Source organism: Canis aureus, chromosome 28, assembly GCF_053574225.1.
Source record: "Canis aureus isolate CA01 chromosome 28, VMU_Caureus_v.1.0, whole genome shotgun sequence".
In the NCBI taxonomy this organism is placed as follows: domain Eukaryota; kingdom Metazoa; phylum Chordata; class Mammalia; order Carnivora; family Canidae; genus Canis; species Canis aureus.
In genome coordinates, this window is record NC_135638.1 from 7372839 (window position 1) to 7394826 (window position 21988).

The 21988-nt window shown below is 32.6% G+C and overlaps 1 long non-coding RNA gene across 5 annotated transcripts in view; it reads left to right on the plus strand.

Moving 5' to 3' along the window:
• LOC144300370 (uncharacterized) overlaps positions 1-21988 on the plus strand; it is a 143897-nt gene that overhangs the window by 61967 nt on the left and 59942 nt on the right. For 2 of the 5 annotated variants that reach the window (XR_013366967.1, XR_013366969.1), the window contains exons 3-5: positions 1667-1728; positions 2024-2180; positions 9542-9628. This is a non-coding gene — a long non-coding RNA (uncharacterized LOC144300370). Of the gene's footprint in view, positions 1-1666; positions 1729-2023; positions 2181-9541; positions 9629-10717; positions 10842-21988 lie in introns of those variants that run through there. The other 3 variants (XR_013366966.1, XR_013366968.1, XR_013366970.1) reach the window with 3 other exon arrangements.

Genomic DNA, 21988 nt, shown 5'->3' on the forward strand with positions numbered 1-21988 from the left:
ATAAAAAAATTCTTTTCTCACACTCTTGCCAAAACAGGCTTTTTCTTGACTTTCCACATTGAGAACCTGCTGGGCATTTCTGGAGACAAAGCCCACAAAAACTGCAGCCCCTACAGCCAGAGTTTCTCACTCTGATGCTAATCCACATAGTGCCTCCAGCAATTTATTAAAGTTACTATTTAAGTGTGCCTACCAATTTATGGCTCCAGCAGCTTCTGTTCCAGATAAGCTACTGGCTATAATTCACTGTATTCACTTGTCTGTACAGAGTCCAGGATGGTGATTTGCTTCATAGGCATGGTTCCCTGATGAGTCCAAGAAAAGTCACTGGTTCCCAGTTCAGAATTTTACTTAGATTCAGATAAGGACTTCAAATTCTTTACATGTCAGAGCTGAAATGAGGTTCTGTGTTGCCATTTCTGAATTTATTTGTATCTATTTTGTAGACTGTTAAATTTTGTCATCAAGAATTTTTTTTCTTCTTTCAAGTAGGGTTTATTATTAGTATGACTATAAAATTTACTATTGTCCAAATCAGGACATGTTTAAAAATTAAAAGAGAGCTCTTAATGCCAATATTGAACTATAAGGCATAAATGGATTTTGGGGAACTGTGAAATAGGGCCATTCTATATTTTATCTGAGTTCTTGTATATGTGAAATTATATATGAATGAAAACTTTGGTTTTTGTTACTATATGAATGATGACTTTCTTGATCATATATCATGGTATTCAAAAGTATTTTTTTTAAGATTTTATTTATTCATGAGAGAGATAGGCAGAGGGAGAATCAGGCTCCTCACAGGCAGCCAGATGTGAGACTCGATTCCTGATCCTGAGATCACGCCCTGAGCTGAAGGCAGACACTCAACCACTGAGTCATCCAGGTGTCCCCAGAAATTTTTGTATAATGGTTCACCTTATTTTGACATTGAATTTTGGAAACTGGAAAGTCTGAGTTGGGAATAATTTTTACTTTGAATAGTTGACATTTTGCCAGAGGATTCTTTAATTATATTTGAGGCTTAGTAATTGTATCAAGATATGTTTAATAGTGAATTATGTTTTATCCATTTTTCCTAGGATATAGTTTCTCTTTTAATCTGTAGCATCCATTGTTTATTTACATTTATATGTGTTTATATGTGTCCATAAATTATATTTTTCAAATTTCTATTTGTTTCTGAATCTTTTGTTTTTTAAGAATGTAAATCATACTTGTTTGAATCTGCTTTTCCCTCCATATCTAGAATCATTTTTTCTGATCTTTTTTTTATCTCTTGCTTCAATTTCATTCTGTTCTACAGAACTTTTTAAAAGACGGTATGCTTTTGGTAATATTTCTCTTTTTTAAAGATTTTATTTATTTATTTGAGAGGAGTAGGAGGAAGGGTGACAGGCAGACTCCCCACTGAGTGCAGAGGACAACGTGGGGCTTGATCCTATGACCCTGAGATCATGACCTGAGCTGAAATCAGAGCCCGACACTTAACCTACTGTGCCACCCATGTACCCCAATATTGTTCTTATTTTGGTTTTATTAATGATTTTCTTTTTGTTCTAATTATTTTGTCAGATCATGTCCAATCTCCCTATCTTATTTACCATTTCCTATTTAATATTCTGTACTCTGTCTTTGAAAAAAAATATTTTTTTCCACACAGCTGCCTTGTGATCATTAATTTCTTTGGGTATGAAGAACCAGATGTTTGAAGATTTGGGAAAGGTAACACCACTGCTGATGTTTATAATTCAGTTAAAAATATATTTTTGGGTTGGTATATTGGTGGTTCTTTTCAAGTTATTATTTCGTTTTAAATGAGGGCAGATTAAGTGGAAAATTTGTAGAAGAATTGAGAAGAGGATTATTGCGTACTGGGGCAATAAAGATTGTCTTGGCTCATGGTAAAGCCTTTGTGTAACCTGCATATGTACAATGATCTGTTATCTATACTTACTCACCTGCCTCTGGGTAGCACTGATAAAGCAGAGACATTAGACATTTCTTTTACTTCCTTCAGCTTTTCTTTATTTTTTGCTATACTGAATTGAGACCATGAAAGGATATTCCTGCCTGGCTTCCTGCATCGCTTACTACAGCATTTAGAACAAGGTATATTTGATGAGCTTCTTAAGACTATATTTAGAAAAATCTGCATGCTGCCTGAAGCCAAGAAGGTGTGTATCAGCTCTATATGAACATGTTGATTTTGTCACAAATTTTATTTGACAGATATAATTTATTGATTGTGACTTGAGGTTAAGGATATTTACTTCACTATTTGGTTATATCAGTGACTGTTAGAGGAGGGAAGTAAAATAAAAATACCTCTGCCACATAGGTAGCACTTATGGAATGTTCTCAAGCTTTCCCTCATAGAACTCTCTCCATACCCTGAGTTAATAAACAGTTAAGTAAAAGAGATGAACTACACAAGTTTGTTAGTTTTCCTGTTCCAACCTGATTCCCCCAACCTCTGTTCCAAAGTTACTCAGTTCTTCTTCAAAGAGGTAACAGATTATAAAGGCTTTATGTATCCTTCCAGAAAATCACTGCAGTTATAAGCATATAATATTATAAAAATATTAATAGGCTAATAGGTAAAAGGAATATATATGTATATAAAGAATATTAAGTACAAAAATATAGTAAAAAGATGTCTAGGTGTGCTATTATAGGGGTACAAGTGTAGGGGAATTTATATAAAATATATATCTAGAGTTCATTTTATACCATATTTTTTGTACTGGATATACTGGAGAGCATTTCATACCAATAAATTACTTTTATCTGCTCTATAATACTCCATTAAATAGATTTATTCAGTAATAGTTTATTGAATTCATGCTCTGTTGGTAAATATTTAGCTTGTTTTAATATTCTGATTATCATTTTTAATACTTTTATTAGTAATTTTGAATGCAAGTATTTCTGGAGGACAAGTTTTATAACTTCATTGCATTTTTAAAAACATATATAACTAACTACAAAAAAGTATTTTAAAACATTGTAATTTGTGAACTGTGGGGTAAAATACTTAAGGGATTGGCAGGGAGCTGAGGGGAGAACAGAGAGAAGAAATAATCCACTAAAGTTGCCTACTTCTCACCTAAAGTGTGAAAATAAAAGTCGCATCTAATTCCAAGGGCATGAAAAGATTATGAAATGCTACTTTTAAACTCATGTCAAGGATATTTACACTTTCAAGACACTTTTAAGTCATAGTTGTCATTTGCAACAGACTCAGAAATGCCATATGTAATTAGAACACAACCAGGAGTGACTTAAATTCATTTAGTGAGTGAAAAAACAGTTCGAGGCTTTCTGCATAGTTATCTCAGATGAACCGAAGTAATCAAGTCCCCAAAAATGTCAGATAGGTAATAGACAGCTCCCTTCAGAAGACTCAATCCTTAAAACTATTCATTTTTAAAAAACATTTCTCATTTATGACATTCTGAGCTAGAGTTGCTTGCAAGTTTAATGACTGAAATTGTCCCCCTGAAAAAAGAAATGTAAAATGGTTAAAGAAAAATAGCAGCATAACAGTCTTTTGAAAATCTTTCACATGTAGGTAACAACATATTAGAAGTTAGGAAATTGGGTGTGCCTTATAAGTATTTTTTTTTAATAGTGGTTGGGGATTTGAAGTAAAATTGAAACTGAATAATTCTTCCTGCAGCTGTCAACCAGTAGTTAGTAGGAAGCTATATGAAGAGGTATGGCAAGTAATTGGGTGAGACTTATTTATTATTGTTGTATAATTGGAAGCATATACCTGTTATCCATTTTCCTTTAGTTTGATGCAGTCCCAGTTGTTTGCTTTAGTTGCCCTTGCTTGAGGAGACACATCCAAAAAAGACTGATATCTGAGTTTACTGCCTATTTTTTTCTTTCAGTTTTATGTTCTCAGGTTTTACATTTAGATTTTTAGTCCATTTTTAAAAAGATTTTATTTATTTATTCATGAGAGACACACACAAGGGAGAGAGGCAGAGACAGGAGGCAGAGGGAGAAGCAGGCTCCCTGCAGGGCCTGATGTGGGACTCGATCCCCACACTCCAGGATCATGCCTTGAGCCAAAGTCAGATGCTCAACTGCTGAGCCACCCAGGAGTCCCACTGTGGGGTCAGTTGTAACTTCTCTTTCATTTCTGATTTTTAGTCTCCCGTCTGTTTTTCTTGATGAATCTGGCTAAAGATTTATCAATTTTGTTTATCTTTTCACAGGACTAGCTCTTAGTTTCATTGATCTGTTTCATTTTTTTTTCTTTCCATCTATTTTTGGTATCTTTATTATCTTCTTTCTAATAACATTGGCTCTTGTTTGTTCTTTTTCTATTTCCTTTAAGTATAAAGTTAGACTGTTTGAGATTGCTCTTGTTTTTTTGAGGTGGCCTTGTATCGATATATCTCTCTAAACTGTTTTAGTCATGTTTCAAAGATATTTAAATGTGTTTTTATTTGCATTTGTCACAAAATATTTATTTCCTCTTTAATTTCTTTATTGACCCATTGGTTGTTTAGTAACATGTTGGTTAGCCTCCATGTGTTCATGTCTTTTTCCAGTTTTTCCTTGTAATTGGTTTGTAGTTTCATGACATTTTCATCAGAAAAGATACTTGAAATGATTTCAATCCTCCTATATTTAGTAAGATTTGTTTTGTGACCTAACATAGGATCTATTCTGGAGAATGTTTCAAGTGCACTTGAAGAGAATATGTATTCTGTTGATTTGGGATGGAGTGTTTTGTGTATATCCGTTAAGACCATCTGGTCTAATGTGTCACTCAGAGCCACCATTTCCTTATTGACTTTCTTCCTAGAGGATCTATCTATTGATGTAAGTGGGGTGTTATAGTTCCCCTATAGTATTGCATTACTGTCAATTTTTTCCTTTATGTCTGTTAATATTTTTTGTTGTTTTTAGGTGCTCTTCAGTGGATACATAGATATTTATACTTGTTATATTTTCTTGTTGGATTGATTCATTTACCATTATTAGTACCCACCCTTCTTTATCTCTTGCTATAGTCTTTGTTTTAAAGTGTATTTGGCTTAAGTATTGCTACCCTGGCATTTTTTTATTGTTCATTTCGATTTGCATGGTGTTTTTCCATCCCTGCAGATTGTATGTGTCTTTAAGTTTGAGGTCTCTTGTAAGCAGCATAAAGAGGAGTGGTTTTTTTTTTTTTTATCTATTACATCATTTTATGGTTTTTGATTGGAATAGTCTATACTTAAAGCAATTATTGATCAGCATGTATGTGTTGCCATTTTGTTACTTGTCTTCTAGCTTTTTCTGTTCCTTTCTTCTTTTGCTCTTTTCCATTTTAATTTGATGACTATGCTATGTTTGGATTACTTTCTTTTTTAATTTTTGTGTATGTATTTTAGATGCCTGGTTGGTTGTTACCATGAGGTTAACATTTGTTTTAAGTTGATGGTTGCATCAAAGTTCAAAAGCATCTAAAAACATTACATATTTACTTCTCTTTACTTGATGTCATATTTTATTTTTATGTATACATTTATTATTATAAAATTGATCTTTTTTACATTTCCTATTAACTTTATAAGAGATTGATTTACTACTTTTACTATATGTTTGCTTTTACCAATATAATTTTACTTTCAGTATTTTATCCTACTTACAGCCCGTATTTTTGTACTTAAATTTTTTGGAGCACCTGGGTGGCTCAGTTGGTTAAGTGTCTGCCTTCAGCTCATGACGTGATCACAGGGTCCTGGAATGAAGCCCCACATAGGGCTTCCTGCTCAGCAAGGAGTCTGCTTCTTCCTGTGCCCCTAGCCCTCCACTTGTGCTCTTTCTCATGCTGTCCCAAGTAAATAAATAAAATTTTTTTTTAAGTTTAACATTTATTGTAAGGCCAGTTTAGTGATGATGAACTTTACTTCATTTATTTGGGAACCTCTTAATCTCTCCTTCAGATCTGAATGATAAGCTTTCTTGTTGAATTATTCTTGGTTTCTATTTATGTGTGTCATCTTCAATTTTCATCATTGTCTTACAGTTTTCAGTGTACACATCTTTTACCTCCTTGGTTAATTTATTCCTAGACATCTTATTTCCTTAATGCAATTATATATGAAATTGCTTTCTTCTCTTTTTGATAGATTGTCATTAGTGTATAGAAATGCAACAGATTTTTGTATATTGATTTTGTATCCTGAAATTTTACTGACTTTGTTGATTACTTTTAATAGTTTTTAGTAAAATCTTTAGATTTTCTGTAAATAATGTAATCTGTAAAAACTGATCGTTTTTCTTCTTCCTTTCTGATTTGGATGTGTTTTACTCATTTTCCTAATTTGTTGCTCTGGTTAGGACTGCCAATACCATGTTAAGTAAAAGTGGCAAGAGTGGACATCCTTTGTTTGCTCCTGATCTAAGGAAAAGCTTTTAGTTTCTCTGCAATGAGCATAATGTTAGCTGTGGGATTGTTATATTGGCCTTTAGTATGTTGAACTATGTTCTCTCTAAATCTTTCTTGAGAATTTTTACCATTAATGTATATTGATCTTAGGTAAATGCTTCACCTTCCTCTGTTAAGATGACTATATAATTTCTTCATTTCATTAATGTGGTATATTACATTGATTTATTTGTGGATGTTGCACCATCCATGCATGGCTGAACTAAATCAAACTGATCATGATGTATAATCCTTTAATTAGGTAACATTTGATTAAGGTGGCAGGTTTATCAGTGATATTGGCCTATAATTTTCTTGTGGTTCCTTGTCTGGTTTTGGTATCACGGTAATGCTGGCTTTCTAAAGTGATTATTGGCTTTTGTAAAATGAATTTTGAAGTGTTACTTCTTCTTTCACAGAAAGCATACATATAAAAACTCATTTATAAAGTCTATTTCAAGTTGATAACAACTTAAATTTGAATGCATTTGAAGTCACGGTTTGTGATGTCACAATTTATATCTTTATCTTGTGTATACCTTAACTAATATAGTTAATTTTTATTATTTTTGTTTTTTAACCTTTATACCAGCTTCATAAATCATTGATTCTCCATCTTTACAACATTATTACCACATATTTACCTTTTGCTGTGGGATACATATTTTTTCTGTACTCACTAGTGCCTGTTCATTTCAACTCAAACACATTCCTTTAACTTTTCTTGTAAGGCCAGACTATGGTGAAGAAGTCCTTAGATTTTTATTCTCTGGAAAACTTTTTATCACTCCTTTAGTTCTGAGTGACATCTTCACTGGGTAAGATACAGCTAAATGACCTATTAGTTACTACATCAATATCATGAATTGATGTCCATAGTTGTTGAATCCATGCATCATTTTCATCCCTGTTTAAATAGCCACTTCAGTCATTAGCTTTTTGAGCAAACAGTAGTGGATAGAACAAATGTCTACCTTATCAGAGAGGCACTCCTCTATAGTGGAAGCCCTTTGGTGATTATACACATGGAACATAACTCTTCTCACATCCTGGGTTTTGGAAGTTCACATACTTTCTTTGGATCTTCTTGGCACTAGTTTTCTGATCTGTGCCTTCAAAATTGCTGACCAAACTATTAGCCACTGCTCAGAATCATAATTGATTCATACCTAAGCGTCCTTACTCTTCCGGGCAAAGTAGACCACTAGATATAAAATTGGGAAGTTTTTATTCCCCAGTGACCTCAGGGCTTCATATGAGTCTAATTATCCCACAGAACCACTCAGGCCAGGTGTTAGCAAATCATCTAGTAATATGTATAAATCTGTCTTAACCTGTTCATAAGGATTGTCTGTGCAGTATACGTGAAGAAGAGGTGGCAGGTAGTCTTAGGTGCCTCAGAAGGTACCTTGGGAGTATGAGCCACCTGGTTTAGCAATTTAATTGAACAGACTCTATTCCAATTCATATATTCTTCCACTAGATGCTGAAATGCTGCTGAGTACCTCCAAAAGTGAACATTGGTTACATGGTACTCATTTTTTAACAGGAGTTCAGATATTTTGGTCACATGGAATACTGGGTCAGCTATCACTACCCACTAGAAAATCAGGAATGATTTCTCAATATGAGAATTTTCCGGTGAGGATTTTTTCTTTGAAATAGTAAAGGTTTCCATTCTTCTATAGATTTTTAAAAACTTCCATAGTGCATCTTCGTCTGCCACAGACTCAACAAATACTATTGGTTCACCTGGGTCATAAATGCAGAGAACTATTTCTTTGCATAGCATGCTGAACCAAGTAGAAAATTTTCTCAGGCTCTGGGTCAAACTCAAAGGTGACAGGTTTACTAGTTCCTTGATAAATAAATAGACTCAATAACACAGCAAATATACAACAAGGCCTCCAAAGCATTAGCTGTGTTTTAGTTGAAGGGGATATGAATAACAACAGCTTGTTTTTTATTTTGAAGAGAATATTATAGCATGTTCCAGACAAGTGGAATCCCTGAATACCCGATTTTGTGATGCTTCTAACCCACTATTTCCTGCTATACAGGTTGACATGGGGATGATAATATGAATATTTTGACATATGGATGAAAAATTTATGCAACCCAGTTCAAGGTAGTCAGATAAAAAATATGCAATTTCTATAAAGGTAAAAAAGCTAATAGTAATACATCAGATACAAGAAACAGTATAGCCTCGTTCCAATAAAGAGTCCACATTAAGAATAGTAGTTATAATTGTGCATGCTTCCTGATTGAGTGTATATGTTGGAAACATTTAATAATTAAAAATAAGTCAAATATTTATTAAAATATGATATAGTGCATAGGCAGCAATTTAAGTTCTCATTAAAAGTGAGACCATTTAAATCAACATGATAATTTTTTTTTTTTTTTTTTTGCTGGAATTAGCAGGCACTTGGCAATTCAAAATTTAAACTTGTATTATTAGTTGATAGACTTGCACTTAATGACAAATGCAGTTCTAAAACAGGTTATATAGTTGACAAGTGGGTTTATTTATATGAATCCTCTGGCCAATATTTCAATTGATTACCGCATTCTTTGTAATTCTAACCCTTTTATTTGAGGACTTTTTAAAAGATTTTATTTATTTATTCATGAGAGAGAGAGAGGCAGAGACACAGGCAGAGGGAGAAGTAGGTTCCATGCAGGGAGCCCGACGTGGGACTTGATCCTGGATATCCAGCATCAGGCCCTGGGCTGAAGGCGGCGCTAAACCGCTGAGCCACCCGGGCTGCCCTATTTGAGGACTTAATACATTCTACACACTGGAAGTCTAAAGTTCTTGGAAGTCTTTACAGTTTATGTTCTACATAAGTCCTATTTCTTGTAAAAAGTGTAAATTATACAGAGATTTCATATTTATTTGTACTCATCATCATGAATGCATTTGGTATTTCATTAGGGAATCCAGTGCTCAATCCTTAGATTAGTGAGCATTGAACATGTATTTTCCATTTGAAGACTGAGAAATTGCTGTCTTAGAGGTTATAGTTTTGTTTCCCTATCTCTGTTAGAACTGGAATGAGTAGTTAGTATCACAGCATCTGTATTCCTGGCTTTTAGATGAAAGAATGATTCTACGGTATTATTATGAGAATAGTTCATGAAATTCAGTCTGGAGCCTTTATCCCCAGCCATCCTAAAGTATTTGTAAGTATCTAATAATCTATATTAATCTATATTCTCTATGTAGTCATGCTTCAAACTCACTTTTCAGTACATTAGGTTTAATTCTTTCTAATATATATATGGATACACACACATATATATAAAATAAACTCTGATAGACTACCAACTACTACAGGAAATGAGGTGTCATGATTTATATACTAGTCTTCTTACTGTCATTTACCAAGTAAATAATTTTATGTGGTTTCATTTTCAAAAAATTTAATCCAATAATAAAGTATCCTGCACATAAAATTCTTATACATAGAAAAAAATGTAAAGATTATTATACATTTTACAAATGTCTTAAAATATGTAACCAGTGTAGATAAAATTCCTAGTGAAGAAAGTTTACAAAGGACTGTTAGTAGCAGCTGGCCTATGGAACATTTGCATGAACATTTGTGCCTTTAGACTGGGCCAAAAACAAACATTTGTTTGTAGTGATGATTAAAATAAACATTTTAATTTAGGTAGTGTTTTAGACCAAAACAAGTGTCTTCAAATAAAATAATATTTAGGAAAGTAAGACTCCTGCAAATATGTTGTTTTTGCCAATGCAGGTGCTAATGTACATGTTAAGTAAGCTGTGGGTTTCATTCTTCATGAGAGAAAAAGGGATACACCATTCCCCCTTTTCATAATATGAAATGGAAATAACTATAAAAAATTTTGTTCAATAAAAGTATTGTGAATAAGATATTCACCTTAATTAAAATATCTTTAATATGTTAAAGATATTAAGTTGTTTAAATGTTGGGTGATAATAGCCTTTCTGAGTTTATGAAATAAAACATTGGAAACATAAAGTTATTAGTACAGTTCAAAATACATATATATGATTTATAAAGTATAGCTGGCTATTAAACCTATGTTGGCTCATTTCAGCTGAGGAAAGTTTACATATTAAATCTAATGGGAGCCACCTTCTTGGATGGTGGCTGTTGGGGCTGAATGCATGATTGAATCATTTTGTTTGGGAACTCTGAGAAGGCCCATGAATGTAGAACTTCCTTTCTATTCTCAATACTATTTCCTACCTTGTCCCATGTGTTATGCCTTTGTACCCAGTATCTAGGATTGGAACTGGGCCAGAGCAGTAGTATGAATAAACCAAGTCTGATGAGAAAGAGGAGCCTGAAAACCAGTAGAAGAAAGCAAATTCTATAAATTTCCACATGATCACTCTATATGGTAATTAAAGATCATTTTGAGTAAAAAATTCTCTATGTAGTCATGCTTCAAACTCACTTCTCAGTTTTAAGATAAATACAAACCTAGAGCTCTAGTGAAAATACAACAATATCTCTATGAAGCAGTACTGTAAGTTCCCAATTTCAAAATAAGACTGAAATTAGGTGCAAATTCAGAAATAGTTTTTGGACTTTTTTAATTAAAAGGAGTTGAATACCTCATTTCATACCAGTGAAGAGTCTATGGGAAATACTTCTCATTCTAGACTTCAATTGCTTGTTAAACTATCATTAAAATGAAGTATGAAGAAATAAAAGTTAAGGGAATGTATCATCTAAATGAAATAATTCCTGAACTTCCACTAGGAAAAATTAACATAGGTGAAAAGAAGACAATAACAACCAAAAGAGTGAGCAAAAGTTTTGGTAAAGCTCAATAACTATGCAGCATCAAAAAATCATGATTGTATGATTCAGTGAAGGATTAAAGCATGCAAAGATGCTGGTTACATATTTGTAATTTTTTAGTGGTAACTATGACATTTTAGCTTATAATTAAAAGAATAACAGGGGAGAAGGACAATTGAAAATAAAGATACAAATAAGATACTAAATACTCCTACTCTTGAGAATGATGGACCCAGACCTTAAAAATAACCATTCAGTCTTCAGAGAAAACTACAAAAGTGGAATATAAATACATAATTTGAAGGTATTAGAGAGTGGATGGAAACTGACAAATTCTGGTGGGAAGTGCATACTCTCTTAGAGGAAAGACAAGTTCTCATCTTGGCAGTTTTTAATCTGAATGAATCATAATTTGTATGACATGTCAGTGACAGCAATGGCATTGATGAAAAACATGTCAGTAATGGTGGTGGGTAAATAGTAATCTTTCCATCCTAAGGAACCAGAAAACTAAAGCCAAAGAAACCAAAATTGCTGCAGAGAGTAGTAGAATTCCGAGTAGGAATGATGTAGAGAAGACATTTCTAAATTATGTTTACTTATACATCTGATTCACCTCTGAGTTGAATTAGAAGTGAATCAGTCAGGGATATGGATACAGAAGTTTAACTCATCAACAGACAAAGGAACAGAGAATAGAGTTGCTGTCTATGAAAGTTCTGCAATTCAAGTCCAGCCAAACTAAAACTAGAGAATCTATTCTCATTAAACAAGCAAATAGAATATAAGCAGCCACAATTTATTGTCCAAAACTTAATCCAAATTTATACAATACTTGAGTATTATAAATGGACACATTCTCAAAAATAAATTGAAAATTGATATCAGTTAAATGATGAACTTCCAAAAGAGAATTTTCAAGGGGCAATTTTGATTGAATAGATGAGGTAAATAAAATATGTTCACAATAAATGAGAAGAGAGGAGATTTCCATAGAGAGTTGTAAACAAGTAAAAAGAACCAAATTACATCTTAGAACCAAAATATAAATTTACTAAAAACATAAATGCCATCGATTTAAATGCAAAATAGAAGAGTTAATGAACTTGAACATTCATCATCAGAAAGAATTCAAAGTGAGGAGAGGAAATACAATTTTGAGAAGATGAACAGAAACATCAGGACCTGTTACATAGTATCCCATTGTTTAGCATACACATAATTGGGTCCTAGAAGTAGAATAGAGAGAGAATGGGGAAGAAAATATTTGTAGTAATATTAGTAATCCTCTAAATATTATAAAAATAGAATTTTAATAAAAGATATTTAATCAACACAAGTACAATAAAAACCATCAAGTCAAATTGTTGAAAGCTAAATATGAGCTAATCTTGAAAGCTACAAGAGAAAGGTGACACAGGATGAAAAGGAATAATCAAATTAATGTCTGGGATTTTTATCAAAAACCATAAAATGGATCATTCTTATAATGAAAGATTATAGAAAGAAGGAAAAAGAATGAAATATGTAAAACCCGAATTTGACACTCCACAAATAGATCCTTTAAAAATGAAAGTGTAATAAAAATATTTTCAGGTGAAAGAATACTAGGAGAATTCCTTGTAATCAGATACACACAAGTTAGGGCAGGCTTAAGATAAATGACATAACTGGAATCTCAGATTCTCCAAAAATAATAAAGAACATTGGAAATAATAAATGTCTAGTTAGTATAAAAGATGTTAATTTTTTTTGTTTTCCCCTCTTAATGATTTTATTATATAATTCTTCAAAACAAAATTTTATAGAGCCTATATTAACCTTTCCATAAAAAATGGGAAGGTATAAGCCTATACTCTATACTTTTCTAAGATTTCTATAATTCTTGTGAAGTGGTACAATATAAATTGTAAGTAAATTCTGAAAAGTTAAAGATATATGTTGTATTATCAAAGATAGTCACTAAACAAACAAAAACAATGTATAACTAATAAAATAGAAAAATCAACACTGGAACAAAAAATATCATATAAGATAGGTTAGAAATGGTGAAATACAAAAGAGGAAAACGAATTAAATTAAAGATTAAATCCAAACATCAATGATGGCTTTAATTGAAAGTAAACACTTCAATTAAAAGTTAAAAATATAATGGATTAAAAATCAAGACAAAGTATATGTTGTTTGCAAGAGATGCACTTAAAGATATAGTTAGGTTGAAAGTAAATATGTGAAAAAAGCATATAACATGTTATCTACTGTATTGTATCCCCTTCAAATTCCTATGTTGAAATTCTAATATCCACTAACAAAAAATGTAACCTTATTTGGGGATAAGGTCTTCAAATGGTGATTATCTTAAAATGTTGTTGTTAGGGTGGAGACTTAATCCTATATAACTGGTATCCTTGTAAGAAGAGAAAGGGACACCAGGGAGATGTATGCACAGAGTAAAGACTTTATGAAGAGGCAATAAGAAGGTGGCCATCTACAAGCCAATGAGAGAAGCCTTAGAGTAAAGGAACCCTGCCAGCACATTTGTCTCAGACTTTCAGCCTCTAACACTGTGAGAAAAATTAACTTCTGTTGCTTAGGCCACAAATGTAAAGTATTTTGCTATAGCAACAAACTTATACTATATCAACAGTAAGCATAAAAATGCTGAAGTGGCTAGAAACTGAGGAGTTATATAAATTAAACAATAAACTGTATAGATTATAGGATAAATCACAAAGGAAATTGGAAAATAGTTTAACAATAAAAATGTAACTTGTAAAAATGGAGTACTACAAAATCAGTGCTTATTATATTATTATATTATATTAGAAAAGCTTTGCAAAATGAGTATTTACATTTTCATCTTTAGAAATTAGAAAAAAGAAAATCCAGAAAGAAAGACAGTAGAAACTAATGAAATTAATGAAGTCAAACCTTTCCTCTTTAAAAGATCAAGAAAATTAAGCCCACTTTCTTGTTCTAGGCAAAATACTTAAGTTATCTGCACAGTTGAGGCATTAGCACAGTCTGGGAAGACAGTAACCAGGACTCATTAAAAGGATATTACTAAATACTTTGCAGTTAATACTACTAATTCCTTTGTGAACTTCAACAAGAAGCTCATCCACCAATTTCTGCGATGGCTTTCCTGTGGAGTTTTCCAACTGGGCCATGGGCACACCCAATGCTCCAAGTTATTACCCCCCACCTTCTGGTCAACTTTTGGCATGTGTTCCCATAGACATTAAGTGGAAGCTTTTGTTATGGCTAGTGAGCATGTATAGAAGGCTGGCTTGATTATGTAGAATTAAGAGAAAGCTTATAAGCTTAAAATTTTTAGGGCATCATGCTAGGAAAAACAAATGGGAAGTTCTTAGCACTTTGCCTGGCTCTATAGAATTGAGAAAAAGAAGCATAAAATTATAAGAATTCATGCCAAAGAAGGAATAAAAAAGGTGGAGTGAGTCCATCCATAGAAAAGATCTGAACAATTTTCAGAATCTCCAGACTGACCAGTGAAGGTGTTTATTTTTTCAAAGCCAATTAGCAAAAATTGGAGTTGATGACTGTTTCTTCAAACACAAATACAGCATTTTGAAAGAAATATTTCAAGGAACATGAGAATTCAAGGAAACAATTACTACCAAAGGAACACAATTTTCTAGTAGCCAGCCCCAAAATGGAGATCTATAAATCGTTTGAAAGAGAATTTAAAATAATTGTTATACTGAAACTCAGTGAACTACAAGGGAACAGAGACTACTCAATGAAATAGGGAACTGTATAGGAACTATATATGAACTCAACAAGGAAAAGAAAACATTTAAAAATTCTGGAGCTGAGGAATATAATGAATGAAGTAAAAACTGCAATAGAGAGCACTGAGAACAGACTTGATGAAACAGAAAAAGAATTTGTGAACTTGAAGACTAGTCATTTAAAAGTATCTAATCAAAGGAGAAAAAAGAATGAAAAAAAGAATGAAATGAAAAAAGAATGAAGGAAAACTTAGATGAATTATATCACAGCCCGAACTATGTAATAGATGTATTATGGGACTCCTCAAAGGAGAAGAAAGAAAATAGAACTAAAAGCTTACTTTAAAAAATGACTTATTTCTCAAATCTGAGGGGAAAAATGGTTATCTAGGTATATGAAGCACATACGTCTCAAAACAGACTCAACCCAAGATAAAAATCAGAGATAATTTTGAAAGCAGCAAAAGAAACTCATCACATACATGAGAACCCTCAAAATACTATACATGGATTTTTTTTTTTCAGCAGAAATCATGTAGCCCAGGGAAAGGTAGGATAATATATTCAAAATGCTGAAAAAAAATACCCTGCTGACCAAGAATACTTTTTCTGGCAAAGCTGTTCTTCAGAAATGAAGAAGAGATACTATTCCAAACAAAACAGAGAGTTCATCATCACTAGACTGCCTTACAAGAAATGCTAGCAGGAATTCTTTAAGTCAAAATAAAAGAACACTAATTGATAATATGAAAATATTAGCAGTTTTAAAACTCCCACATGGAGCTGAGTATACAGTCAAAATAGAATAATACTGCAATGGTGGCATACAAATCATTTAATTCTAAAAGATGGTTAAAGAACAAAATTATTAAAAATATTAATATCTATAATTTTAAAAACTACAAAGATATAAATTACATCAAAAATATAAAATGTGGATTGAAGAATAGAGATTTCATTCCTACAATTGAAGTTATCAGCTTAAAATAGACTGCTATAACTAAAATGTTTTATGTAAGTCTCATGGTAACCATAAATAATATAGGAGGTACACAGCAGATAAAAAGAATAACAGCATATTACCATTATAAATCATCAAATTATCAAGGAGGACAGCAAAAAAGAGAAAAATAATAATAATAAGATGGCAATAGTATACCCTCAGCTAGCAATAACTGCTTTAATGTAAATGTATTAATCTCTCCAATCAAAAGACATAGTGACTGAATGGTTAAAAAAACAAGACCCAACTATACACTGCCTATAAAAGATTCACTTCAGCTTTAAGGACACACATAAATTGAAAGTGAAGTGAGGAAAAAGATACCACATTTAAAAACAGCACAGGCATGGTTATATAAGAAAAAAAATTTGATAAAGGGGTCAATTCCTCATGAGGATATAAGAGTTATGTTTGAACCAAACATTGGCCTTCCTAAATATATTAAGCAAACAGTAACAAATAAGGAGAGAGAGAGAGAGAGAGAGAATAGTAGAGAATTTTAGTATCCCACTTTCAAAACGGATAGAACATCCAAACAGTAAATCAATAAGGAAATAACAGACTTGAATAACATGAAAGACCAAATATACTAAACAAACATGTCCTATTAAACAGCACATGCTTCTCAAGTGCAACTGGAACATTCTCCAGGATAAAACATGTATTTGGCCATAAAACAAGTTCTAACAAATTTAAGAAAATTGATATCTTAAGTATTTTTTAACCATAATGTTATAAAACTAGAAATCAATTCCTGTAGGAAAACTGGAAAATTAAAAGGAAGAACCAAGAGTATTATGAGACAAGTGCATATTTGGTATGTGTAAATACACATACCAAAATTTATGAGATGCAGCAAAACTATTCTAAGGTGGAAGTTTAAAATGATGTATGCTTATGTTAGAGGGGGGAAAAAAAGATAGGTTTCACATAAGTACTTAGCTGTATACTTCATGAAACCAGAAAAAGAATAACAATCTGAGTCCAAATTAGCAGAATGAATGAAATAAAAATGAACAATGAAGAAATAAGTTATACTAGAAAATAATAGAAATGATCAATATAACTAAGACCTTGTTTTTCAAAAAGATAAATAAAATGATAAATGTTAGGCTAACATTAAGAGAAGATTCAAATAAAATCAGAAAGATACATTACAACTAATGCCACAGATACAAAGAATCCTAAGACTACTATAAACAATACGCCAATAAGTTGAATATTTAGAAGAAATGGGGAGGTGACTAGAATTATATAACTGAAAAAGACTCAATCATGAAGAAATAGAAAATCTAAACAGACCAATAACAAGAATTATTTGGTATTCAAAAACTTACCAACAAGGAAGAGCCCAGGACCAGGCAAGTTCATGGGTTAATTTTACCAAACATTTAAAGAATTAATACCAATTCTTCTCAGAACCCTCCAAAAGTAGAAGAGTAGGAATCACCCCCAGATTCATTTTATTAAGGCAGCATAACCCCTGATACCAAAAGCAGATAAGGACATTAAAAGAAAATAAAATTACAGGCCATTTTCCCTAATGATCACAGATACAAAAATCTTCAATAAAATATGAGCAAACTGAAATTAATAGCACATTAGAAAGACTATAAACCATGACCAAGTGAGAATTTCCTCCTAGAATGCAAGGATGGTTCAACATATGCACATCAATTGAGGTGATATATCACATTAAAAGAATGAAAAGTAAAAATTATATAATTATTTCAATAGATGCAGAAAAAGAATTTATCAATATTCAGTATTCTTTCATAGCAAAAACCCTCAACAAACTTGAGATAGGATCTACCTCAACATAATAAAGACCATATATGATAGCACACTACTAACATCATACTCAACAGTGAAAATTAGAAAGTTTTTAAAGTTTTAAGTTTTCTAAGATCAGAAACGAGAAGAATGTCTACTTTTGCCTCTCTTTTGCCCTCAATGCAGTATGGGAAGTCCTAGCCAGAGCAATTAGGCAAGAAAAACAAAAACATCCAAATCAGAAAAGAGGAAGTAGAATTTTCTCTGTTTGGGATTTTCTATATCATACTATCTACAAAGATTCCACAAAAAAACTATCAGAGCTAATACATTAAAAAAGCTGTAGGATACAAAATCAGTATATTGGAATCAGTTGCATTTTCATACACTAACTGACTATTTGAAAGAAAATTTAAAAATACCCCATTTGCAACAGCATCAAGAACAACAAATAGTTAAGAATATTTACAACCAATGAGGTTAAAAACCTCTACACTAACAAATGTAAGCTATTGAAGATACAAATAGATGCAAAGATATTCCATGTTCATATATTGAAAAAGTACTGTTGTTAAAGTCTCCATACTAGCCAAAGCAATCCATAGATTCACTGAAATCTCTGTTGAAATTTCAGTGGTATGTTTTTCAGATAACTAGAAATAACAACCCAAAAATTGCATAAGACCCCATATGGCCACAGACATTTTGAGAAAGAAGGAATCTAGAGATATCATAATTCCTAATATCAAACTATATCACAAAGCTATAGTCATGAAAAGAGCATAGTATTTGTATAAAAACAGACATACAGACTAATGGAACAGGATAGAAAACCCAGAAATAAACCCATACATTTATGGTGAACTAATCTTTGAAAAGAGTGCAAAAACATACCATGAAGAAAGCATAGTCTCTTCAATAAATGGTGTTGGGAAAACCGGATATCCATGTACAAAAGAATGAATCTGGACATCTTCTTTACACTATTCACAAAAACTAATTCAAATGGATTAAAGACTTAAATGTAAGACCTAAAACCGTAAAACTCTTAGAACAAAACATAGGGAAAAAAATCTCTTTGACTGGTTTCATAGTGATTTTCTGGATCGGATACTGAAAGCATGAATAACAAAAGCAAAAACCAACAAGTGGGACGGTCAAACTACAAAGCTCTGCACAGAGGGAAACGACAGAGTGTAAAGGCAATCAATGGAATGGGAGAAAATATTTGCAAACTTTATATTTGATCACAGGTTATTATCCAAAATATATAAAGAAATCATACAACTTAATAGTAAGAAAATAAATAATCCAATTAAAAAGGTCAGAGGACCTGAGTAAACATTTTGCAAAGACAACCTACAAATGGCCAACAGTTACAAGAAAAGGTCATCAACATTAATATTCACGAGGGAAACGCACTACCATGAGGTATTACCTGACACATCTATCAGGACGGCTGTTATCAAAAAGTAAAGAGATAACAAATGTCAGGGAGGACATGGAGAAAAGAGGATCCTTGTACAATGTTGGTAGGAATATAAATTGGTACAGGCATTACGGAAAATGATATTGAGAATCCTCAAAATACTAAAAATAGAACTACCATATTATGGAGATTCAGGTCTCCCCCACCCCAAATTCATATATTCAAATCCATCCTAATTCTAATGTGATGATACCCAGAGGTGGGGCTTTAGAAGATAAATCATGAGGGTGGAGTCCTCACCAGTGGTTATTAGTCTTCTACAATGGATATATGGGCCCCACAGAGCTTCCTAAACCCTTCCTTCTTGTGATTATACAAGTCTACATTCCTGACAGGGGCTCTCACCTGACCATGTTGGCACTTTGATCTCAAACTTCCAGCCTTCAGAACCGTGAGAAATAAATGTTTCTGTTTGTAAGCTACCTGTCTGTGGTATATTGTTACAGCCACCAGAACGGATCAATACAACTACCCTATGATCTGTCAATTCTATTTTTGTGCCTTTATCTGAAGGAAATGAAATCAGCATCAAGAACAGATATTTACACTCTCATGTTCATTGAAGCATTACTCACAGTAGTAAAGATATAGAAAAAGCATCCCACATGTCCCTAGATGGATTTATAGTTAAAAAAAAAAAATTTGGAATAGACATATACACACACACAACACAATGAAATAGTATTCAGCCATAAAAGGGAAGGAACGCATTGTGACAGTGTGGATGAGCCTTGGGGGCGTGTGACAGGACTGAAATAAGTCAGAGAAAGATAAATACTGTGTGATCTCACTCATGTGTAGAATCTAAAGGGGAAAAAAAAAAACCCAAACTCACAGGAACAGAATGGTGGTTGCCAGGGTCTGGGGATTAGGAGATTTGGGGATATGTTGTTCAATGGGTACACATTTCCATTTATAAAATAATTTCTGGAGATCTAATGTACAGCATGGTGACTACAGTTAATAACATTGCATTGTGTACTTAAACTTTGCTAATATATATTGTTTTCACCACAAAAAATAAAAAGGTAACTATGTGAGGGAGGTGATGGATTTGTTAGTGAACTTAATAGTATTTAATAATGTATAGACCTATATAAATCATCATACTGTACACTTTAAATATACACAATTTTATTTAAAATTATACCTCAAAGCTGCAAAAAAAGTAAGAAGAGCCTGTAGGTAGTAAATCTATCAAGGTATTTTAAGGGGTGTGTGTGTGGGAGGGGTATATGTATAACAGGTATTGAAGTATTTAATTTTATTTTCATAGATAAATTTGAATTTTACATATTTTCCTAAATCACTTTGGTAAATGCAAATATAATACATTTATATAAAATATATAAATGTATGTCTCTGAGATATAGATTTATAAGATACCGAAATTTATTAATTATTTTCAGGTTCAATGTAACAAACCTTCTATGTTTTGTGTTAAGAAAAATCTACTGTATTCCTCGTTTAAATTCTCACTGTTTTGCATCTTTCTCTTTTTTAATCTACTTTGTCTGGGGTAAATGCTCTTTATTAGTATTTTCACAGAGCCATCTCTTAGCTTTGTTGATCATATTTATTGATTTGCCCTGCACATTATTAAAGCCATGACTTTAAAAACACTTTTTCATTTACATGATTTAGACTTATCCTTTCCACTTGTATTATACCTATTGGATAAATATATGTTTTTCCATAATCTTTACACACAAATTAATTCTTTGAAAAGTCTGTTACTGCTTTGGCTGCTTCCCACAGGTTTTGATAGAAAGTACAACAAAGAAAACAAAATCTCTCCTATTTTTTTATTTTAAATGTCGATATACATTAAAATTTTTGTTTTCCTCCCATTCCCTCTTTCCTCTTTAATTCCATTTTTGTTCTTTTCATTTCTAAAGCATTTAATAGAGGTGCAACTGGTAAAGTATCTGTGCCAAGGAGCAGTTTAGCGTGGTGCATCAGAGCCCAGGTGTGGTAAGGAAGTTATCCGTATGTGTTAATGATTGGTTTCATGTTTCAGAGCCCAGACAAGTTGAAATGGTGTCAGGTGGAGTCTGGAGGATAGCACTCACCCAATGTGGAATGGTTATCTGTTATCTATTCCTATGTAATGAATTCGCCCGAAACTTACATTTTAAAATTACAAATACTTATTATTCCATGCAGTTTCTGAGAGTCAGGAATCTGGTACAGCTTATGAGGGTGCCTGTTACTTAGGGTCAATTGTGACATGTGGGTCTTATTACCTGGAGAATCTAGAGCTGCAGAGTCACTTTCAGAGTCACTGATGTTGTTGGCGGCCTCTGCTCCTCACTGTGTGTTGGCTGGAGGCTTTAGTTTCTCCCTGTGTGGGTATCAGCATCTATCTACTCACAACATGGAAGCTTACTTTCTTCTAGAGTAGTCTAATAAAGCAAGAATATATACTCCAAAGAGAGAATGCCACAATTTTTATAAACTAATTTATTTTTTTTCTTGACTTGCGAGAGTATAAACTAATTTAAAGGTGGCATTCCATCACTTGTTGCATCACATAAACTAATACTGGTACAATGTCACTAGGGATTATATAAACCTGTAAGTAGCAGGAGGCAGAGATCATTTGAGGCCATCTCAGAGGATGGTCACCATAGGGTATTAGAGACCACGAAAACTCAATAGGGTGTTTTTGTAGGACAGTGTCCTGATGTAAACAAGCAGTGTCTGAAGGGTGTGAGAACA